Raw genomic sequence first — 9,449 nt, forward strand, 5'->3', positions numbered from 1 at the left:
ATATTTTTACCAGGTGATGTAGCAATGAAGTACAATACTTCATTTGCTTTAAAATATTAAAGATTTGTCTGCCATTTCTGTGAAATAATAAAAGAGGAAGGAAATTACGGTAGGTAACAGCATTAAATTAAAAGCTTAACAACAATTCATTCATAATACGTAATAAAAACAGAAAATAGCATATCTGCTGCCTGTGTCTACATAATATGGCTCTATTGCTTATAGCCCTTGAAAGCCGACAAATCAACACGAAAAACAGTTCTTCAACCTTAGTTCTCACTACTTAGCACTGACTATTCTCAATGTCCAAACAGTGGTATGATCCCCGATTACAACCTGATTATTGAGCAGTTTCAAAAAATTAGTATCAACAGTAGAATACTGGTGACTCTTTGTAATATTTAGCCACTCACTTTTCAAGAAAAGCAGCGAAGTTTTTCTTTATTTTCCTATTTAATTTAATGTTTTGATTCTATATACCTTGAAACTGAAAAATTTTTCAGTCTTTGTTCGTTTTCTACGTTTATTACAGGAAATCATAGGAATAAAAAACCGAAAATCAGTTATTTCTGAAACTGGTTTTTGAGCACATTTAACAGTCACGTCAAACTGGCATGGAAAAAACCGATACAACCGAAAACTGGTTCTTTCGGCGATAACCACCATACCTGCCAAGAATTACATATACTATATAAACAGAGGACGTGATTCTTGCAACCGTTCACCAATCACCTCGGCGAAAGACACGCGATACAGCAAGGCAGTTCCAGATGTATCAACCACTGGTTGTTGATGTGTTGCACAAAGAACTGCATCCACATTATTACACGTTAACTCAACACCACTTGTCAGCACAATTTTGAGAATGGGTTTTGTGCCAAGTGAAAGATAACGAACCTTTTATAAATGACATGATATGGACTGACGAATCTAGCTTCACGCATGAAAGTATTTTCAACCTCCATTAATAGCCATTATTGGTCGGAACACAGCCTACATGTCACCCATGAACGTGGCTTTCAGGCACGCTTTGGCATAAACCTGTAGGCTGGAATCGCGGGAGGAATGCTTCTGAACCCTTACCTATCGACGGATGAGTTGAATACGCCCCAATATCCTAGGTTTCTTTGCAGTACTGTGCCCCTACGCGTTAGAAAAAATTCCACTTTGTGTTCGGCGATAGCTATGGTTTCAGCATGACAGTGCACTGCCACACATTGCGGTGAATGTGCATAGCTATTTAAATGAAGCGTTTCCAGGGAAGTGGATTGGTTATGTAGGTTTCATTTTCTGGCCTTCACGTTCCCCGGACATTAATCCACTAGGTTTTTTGTTTGTGAGGGCACTTAAAGGAACAAGTTTATAGTACTCCATTCGTGCAAGGCGGAGGCTTCGCCGGGGTGGATGCAGGTGTGTTGCGTAGAGTCTAGAAAAGTATGATCCAGTGAATGGCGAAGATTTTCCGGATGCAGGGTGGTCGCTTCGAACAAACGTGAACGATGCTCGTACGTTTACCTACCGATTCTGCAAAGATAAGACTCGATATCAAACGTACAAACGTACGCATAATGTGCGATCTAGCGTAGCCTTTCTGTTTTGTTGTTTGCACCTCATTGGATACAGCCGGCATTACTGTATCCTCTATTATTTTCTGCCGGCTTTATTTGTTTCATGGACGAAACAAAGTGGTCGTTTACGTCTGTAAGAAGTTTGTTATACACTATGTGATCAAAAGTATTCGGACACCCGGCTGAAAATGACTTAAAAGTTCGTGGCACCCTCCATAGGTAATGATGGAATTCAGTTTGGGGTTGGCCCACCCTTAGACTTGATGACAGCTTCCACTCTCGCAGGCATACGTTCAACCAGGTCCTGGAAGGTTTTTTGGGGAATGTCAGCCCGTTCTTCACGGAGTGCTGCACTGGGGAAAGGTATCGATGTCGGTCTGTGAGACCTGGCACGAAGTTGGCGTTCCAAAACATCCCAAAGGTGTTCTTTATGATTCATGTCAGGACTCGGTGCAGGCCAGTCCATTACAGGGATGTTATTGTGCAACCACTCCACCATAGGCCGTGCATTATGAACAGGTGCTCGATCGTGTTGAAAGATGCAATCGCCATCCCCGAATTGCTCTTCAACAGTGGGAAGCAAGAAGGTGCTTAAAACGTCAATGTAGGCCTGTGCTGTGATAGTGCCACGCAAAACAACAAGCGGTGCAAGCTGCCGACATTAAAAACACCACCACACCATAACACCACCGCCTCCGAATTTTACTGTTGACACTACACACCCTGCCATTGGATCGCCACATTGTGTACCGTGATTCGTCACTCCACACAACGTTCTTCCACTCTTAAATCGTCCAATATTTACGCTCCTTACACCAAGCGAGGCGTCGTTTGGCATTTACCGGCGTGATGTGTGGCTTATGAGGAGCCGCTCGACCATGAAATCAAAGTTTTCTCACCTCCCGCCTAACTGTCATAGTACTTGCAGTTGATCCTGATGCAGTTTGGAATTCCTGTGTGATGGCCTGGATAGATGTCTGCCTATTACACATTACGACCCTCTTCAACTGTCAGTAGTCTGTGAGTCAACAGACGAAGTCGGCCTGTACGCTTTTGAGCTGTACGTGACCCTTCACGTTTCCACTTTACTATGAAATCGGAAACAGTGGACCTAGGGATGTTTAGGAGTGTGGAAATCTCACGTACAGGCGTATGACACAAGTGACACCCAATCACTTGACCACGTTCGAAGTCCGTGAGTTCCGCGGAGCGCCCCCTTCTGCTCTCTCTCGCGATGTCTACTGAGGTCGCTGGTATGGAGTATCTGGCAGCACAATGCACCTAATATGAAAAACATATGTTTTCGGGGGTGTCCGGACACTTTCGATCATATAGTGAATCTAACTGCTTTCATGGAAAGATTTAGAGATACGACCACTGGAATGGAACATTGTCGCCACGTAGGAGTCACACTATGCGGACAATGAACGACAACCTAGAGAGAGTACAGGGTCAGTTGAGCTCACTAGACGGAAGGATGACTGTGGCTATGCTCGAGTCGCTGTAACAAGATCCCTGACTTTCGCAGTGGGCTGAGCGCAACAAATTCGCTAGCCAACTGCAACCAATCACGTTATACGATTTTGTAAACGTCTCTACAGAAAGGCCACAGTGTTGCTGGAGCGCTATAGACTGCTATTGCTTTCGTTTGCAGTCGTTGTCACTGTAGATGAAAGCTTGTAGCAGCCTTGCCAGCTGTAGGGATCAACTTACGCCAACTCGACTGTGGACTGTTGCAAGTATTGGTGGTCAGCCTCAACGACACAAGAACAGAAGCAGCAACGCTGCAAGTAGCGGCTTAGCACACCATACGCGGGCAACTCACTTCTGCACTGTTGCCTCCATAACATTTATTCGCTGGATTACGACAGGCGCAAAAGGAATTTGCACCAGAACTGCAGGGAATGGAGAGCCTAAAGGCAAGACAAAAGAAGAATTGCAGAACAGTGGCAGAATGGTAAACGGTACAGTTTCGCTATCTAGCTACCGTCTCCTGTATGACCACACTCAAGTTACCACAGCCTGCGTTGTATTCGCCGGAAAAACCATTGGAAATGCTACCAGGGCAAAACCTGACTTTCCTGATCAACACCTTGAATCCCGACCGATTACATTCATTGGATTGGACTCTCAGCACGCAGAGAGGAAGAATTTCCGCGGGACAAATGTTCATGTATCCAGCAATACCGAGATAAACAACGTTATGACACAATCTTGAACATTGATAGTAACAGTTGGTAAAATAAACAGCCAACCAGTTGCAGGAAGTTTATTTATTTGAACTTGGCCTAGGTTTTGATACTCCTATGAATGTGATATTGTTTCATTAGTTACATGCAAACATTATACGTAGAGTTCGATGTTTGCCTCTGTTCAGTAGCCATACCTATCTTACTTTTACAGTTTCAATTGACAATTTAGTTATATTTACTGCATATGACATGAGCTGGTTAGCCGCGCGGGATTAGCCGAGCGGTTTGAGGCGCTGCAGTCATGGACTGTGCGGCTGGTCCCGGCGGAGGTTCGAGTCCTCCCTCAGGCATGGGTGTGTGTGTTTGCCCTTAGGATGATTTAGGTTAAGTAGTATGTAAGCTTAGGGACTGATAACGTTAGCAGTTAAGTCCCATAAGATTTCACACACATTTGAACATTTTTTGAGCTGGTTAGCTCGTGACTCATGTGTTATATTTTAATGTAACCAACTAAAAACATGTACGTCTGAAGCAGATAGTCATAGTAGGATCGAAGTGTAGGTTAAGTTTAAATAAACAAACCTCTGTCAACTGGTTGGAGTTTTATTTTACCTATTCAACATTATAACACCATGGCTATGAATATTACAACTACCAGTGTTGCCATGGTTCTATTAGCGGTTTGTGTGTTTGCTGTAAATGTAAAACTGCACATCCCCTGAGTTACCGGTACATAAAATACCTGTAGAGTGGCTTACTAGTGTAAATAAGGAACAAACTGAAACGTAATTAAACTGTGAATCTGTATTAGCAAATAAGAAGTAAACGAAGAAACTAGGATTAAGTGGAGGTGTTCGATGGACCAACATAGAAAATACTTTATTTTGTAAAATGAAGAAATCGCACAACAGTTACTGAATCAACGAACTGTTTCGTACCGCGCCTGCATTATGGGTCGTGTGCGTCCTCAACACTCACCACTAGCACGTGTTTTGCTATTACATAATTTTCCTTTTAGTGTACCTGGTCGGGTGGCATGGGGGAACAGTTTTTATGGAATTTGTGTAAGTAATTCCACATGTATGTCTTTTCCTTTCCAGTCTTTACTGTATCTTACGTGTTTTACGATTCTGGTGACTTTCAGTATCCACTCATGAGTCGCTTTTTCAGATGTTTCTAGGTCCCCCTTTTACTCTTTTGACACAGAACGTTTTTTCCGTAACAGTGGGGTGAGCATGACCTCAGATGACTTAGTGATTCTATTTCTAAGTAACTTCCTGTTCTCTCCTTTCTTTTGTTTTAGAAAATTTGCATTTATAGTGTCTTATCTGACATGTTTCTGAAACACCACCCATTGTCTTGTAACACAATATTTTCATTGTTAGAATTTACACCAGATCATCGGACTTTGTGTTCCGAAACCAGTCGTGTATAGAATAAAAGATAGTTGTTTCTTCATTTTACAAAATGGACTTGTACCTCTGTGGGTGCCCCGCAATAAGAAGTCTTTGTGCCTAGAAAATAGTGTCATAGGAGTAAGAAACAAAACAAGGCCTGAGAAAATTTTGGGACGAATTTTCTAAAAGAAATAGGAATATTGCGCTGCAGAAAGATATCCTGGGTGAATGGAAATTTTTTTATGTTATTGCACAACGTCTGCATCGAAATGTAAGATAGGTAGGGGAGCCAATACCCGTAAGTAGCATGGCACACAACTGAGGCCATTGTAAAACATCGCTCGATCGTGATGTCTGAATCGCCACGACCTCACTGTAAACGTAGCATAACGTCAGTCTGCCAGCCAAGCACAGTGGAGTAACGACACATATATCATACGCAGGAACGTCTTTCAGCACAGTGACACTGCAGAAAATAATGAGCTGACAGCCTGAAACGAAAGATTAGGACGCTACGGCACTGTGAAGAACACTAATGGACCCAGAAAACCAGGCCATATACTGTGATTATCGCCAAGGGATAACGTCATTGCCTGCGGCAGACAGCTAGAAACACTCGAGCTTACGAGCCCTTCTTGTATTCAGTTGAAGTGAGCCAGTTCCGAGGCAGGACCTGTGACGTGCTGTCTACCGTCTGGCAGATGACTACCACCCTCGAGACAGCAGCCATCCAGGCCTGCCGGGCTTGGCCATTGTGAGCTGCTGTCCTCTCCTCCGCTGATGTGAAAACTTTGAGTCTGCTATCATCTTCTCATCTGTAGATGAAGATGAGCTAATTGAGGTGAAAATACGGTTGCTGACAGCAGAAAAACTCAGCAGTTCCTGTAGGGTTCGAAGCCGTCCCTTTTGCAACTACTCCTGTTTCGCCGCGTTATCTCGCTGCAAGTGGCACACCAATCCTTGTAGATGCGTTAGACATTATGCGTTGGCACACTAAGAAATCGGGCAATTTCATTCGCTTAGATGGTCATGGACACGTCCAGACACCACCGCTCGTTTCTGCCACTCTGTGACGTCTCCATGTCGACATACACCCGACTTGCACAAAATCACACCACTTCACTGCGATGGTTACACCAGTGGTGGATGGTCACGTAACCGCGTAGAGCCACTTCTGCGACATCTTCAGTGTTCCAGAGGGAAAAATATGCTGCTGTAAGAGGATGACAATTTGTTTTCCCGGTGAGTTTAGTTAAGAAGGGCACACTCAAAATTAACCACTTATCGATCACTTTGTAGTGATTTGTAGAATATGGAGGTAGCTGGTGGCGATGGGTGCAGCAATTCCCCATCCCCATGAGTGTCTGTTTCTCTGGGGTGGGGAATCGGCCCAGGACAAGGGCAGAAGCCACTTGTGTGGCTGCTGGGGACGGGAGTAGAGTCGGTGACGCCGCGCCAGTGAGAGCCGCGTTTGTGGGAAGCGTCAGGGGCGCTGCGCGGCGCGGTTCGCCACACGCCGGGCCGGAAGAGGAGAGCCCGCCGCGTGACGGACGTCCCGGAAGCGGCGGGTTCCACCACCGGCCTGGCACCTGCCCCGGGGCACGCCGCAACTCGCCCAGCCCGCACCCTGTCAGCAGGGGCTCCACCAACCAATACCTCTCAGGCAAAATGAAAACTCGTGACTACTTTTTTACGTGGCTTCAGATACAGTTTCCTCTTACAAGTTGGTGTGGCTGCTTTACGCAGCAAGAACATGAGCAAGATCGCTATATATACACTACTGGCCATTAAAATTGCTACACCAAGAAGAAATACAGATGATAAGCGGGTATTCACGGACAAATATATTATACTAGAACTGACATGTGATTACATTTTCTCGCAATTTGGGTGCATAGATCCTGAGAAATCAGTACCCAGAACAACCACCTCTGGCCGTAATAACGGCCTTTATACGCCTGGGCATTGAGTCAAACAGAGCTTGGATGGCGTGTACAGGTACAGCTGCCCAAGCAGCTTCAACACGATACCACAGTTCATCAAGAGTAGTGACTGGCGTATTGTGACGATCCAGTTGCTCGGTCACCATTGACCAGACGTTTTCAATTGGTGAGAGATCTGGAGAATGTGCTGTCCAGCGTAGCAGTCTAACATTTTCTGTATCCAGAAAGGCCCGTACAGGACCTGCAACATGCGGTCGTGCATTATCCTGCTGAAATGTAGGGTTTCGCAGGGATCGAATGAAGGCTAGAGCCACGGGTCGTAACACATCTGAAATGTAACGTCCACTGTTCAAAGTGCCGTCAATGCGAACAAGAGGTGACCGAGTCGTGTAACCAATGGCACCCCATACCTTCACGCCGGGTGATACGCCAGTATGGCGATGACGAATACACGCTTCCAATGTGCGTTCACCGCGAGGTCACCAAACACGGATGCGACCATCATGATGCTGTAAACAGAACCTGGATTCATCCGAAAAAATGACATTTTGCGATTCGTGCACCCAGGTTCGTCGTTGAGTACACCATCGCAGGCGCTCCTGTCTGTGATGCAGCGTCAAGGGTAACAGCAGCCGTGGTCTCCGAGCTGATAGTCCGGCTGCTGCAAACGTCGTCGAACTGTTCGAGCAGATGGTTGTTGTCTTGCAAACGTCCCCATGTGTTGACTCAGGGATCGAGACGTGGCTGCACGATCCGTTACAGCCATGCGGAAGATGCCTGTCATCTCGACTGCTAGTGATACGACGCTGCTGGGATCCAGCACGGCGTTCCGTATTACCCTCCTGAACCCACCTATTCCATATTCTGCTAACAGTCATTGGATCTCGACCAACGAGAGCAGCAATGTCGCGATACGATAAACCGCAATCGCGATAGGCTACAATCCGACCTTTATCAAAGTCGGAAACGTGATGGTACGCATTTCTCCTCCTTTCACGAGGCGTCACAATAACGTTTCACCAGGCAACGCGGGTCAACTGCTGTTTGTGTATGAGAAATCAGTTGGAAACTTTCGTCATGTCAGCATGTTCTAAGTGTCGCCACCGGCGCCAACCTTGTGTGAATGCTCTGAAAAGCTAATCATTTGCATATCACAGCATCTTCTTCCTGTCGGTTAAATTTCGCGGCTGTGTCACATCATCTTCGTGGTGCAGCAATTTTAATGGCCAGTAGTGTAAAAGGCAATGTCCCGACTGACTGACTGACTGACTCACTCACTCACTCACTCATCATCGCCCAGCCCAAATCGCTAAGCATAGATACTTGTAACTTATATATGGCTTTGATCTTATACTGTAAGTGTCGTTTAAGAAGGGAGTTTTCAAAATTCCATCCCTAAGGGTATGAAACAGTAGTGAAAACTGGTTTTTGGTGTCTCAGTCCGAAATAAAGAAATACACGTTTTAGCATTTTTGTAAACTTAACGCCTAAGAGGTTGAAATAGAGGGAGAAAAAAATTTTAAAAAAGTAAATCATTATTAAAGGACTACTAAAGTATTTTTAAAGCTAAATCAGTGAAAATTTGTATTTGACTTCTCAGTTACAAACAGAAAAATATGTGTTTTTGAAAATTCTACTTATAAGGGATGAAATGAAATGTCGTGTCGCTAGGGCCACCCGTCGGGTAGACCGGCCGCCTGGTGCAAATCTTTTGAGTTGACGCCACTTTAGCTTCTTGCAGGTCGATGGGGATCAGATGATAATGAAGACACAACAACACCCAGTCCCTGAGCGGAGAAAATCTGAAAATTCCGCCCCAGCCGGGACTCGAACTCGGGCCCCTTGGCACGATAGGCCATCGCGCTGACCACTCAGCTATAGGGGCGGATAGTGGATGAAATATTTTATAAAATGCATCATTATGAATGAAGTTTTAAAGCGAAATCTATGAAAGTTTGAATTTGGCTTCTCAGTTAAAAATTAAAAATTCATGTTTTAATATTTTTGGGAATTCGGCCCCTGTGAGAGCGAATGTTTTTATGGAAATGTTTCATTATGCAACCATTTTTGAAGCTAAATGTATAAAAATTTGTATTCGCCTTCTATTTTAGAATTTAAAAAAAAGCGTTTTACTGTTCTTGGAAATTCAACCCCTACCGGTATGAACTAGGAATTGAAATGTTTATGAAAATATTTCGTTGTAAAAGCCTTTTTAAAGCTAAATCTTTGAAAACTGAAGTTTGGCTTCTCGGTTAGAAATGGAAAAAAAGTGTTTCACTGTTTTTGGAAATTCAGCCCCGAAGGGAGTGAAATAGGGGATGCAAATTTGTAAGAAAATATTTCGATACC

Source organism: Schistocerca nitens, chromosome 2 (assembly GCF_023898315.1).
Source record: "Schistocerca nitens isolate TAMUIC-IGC-003100 chromosome 2, iqSchNite1.1, whole genome shotgun sequence".
NCBI classification, from domain to species: Eukaryota; Metazoa; Arthropoda; class Insecta; order Orthoptera; family Acrididae; genus Schistocerca; species Schistocerca nitens.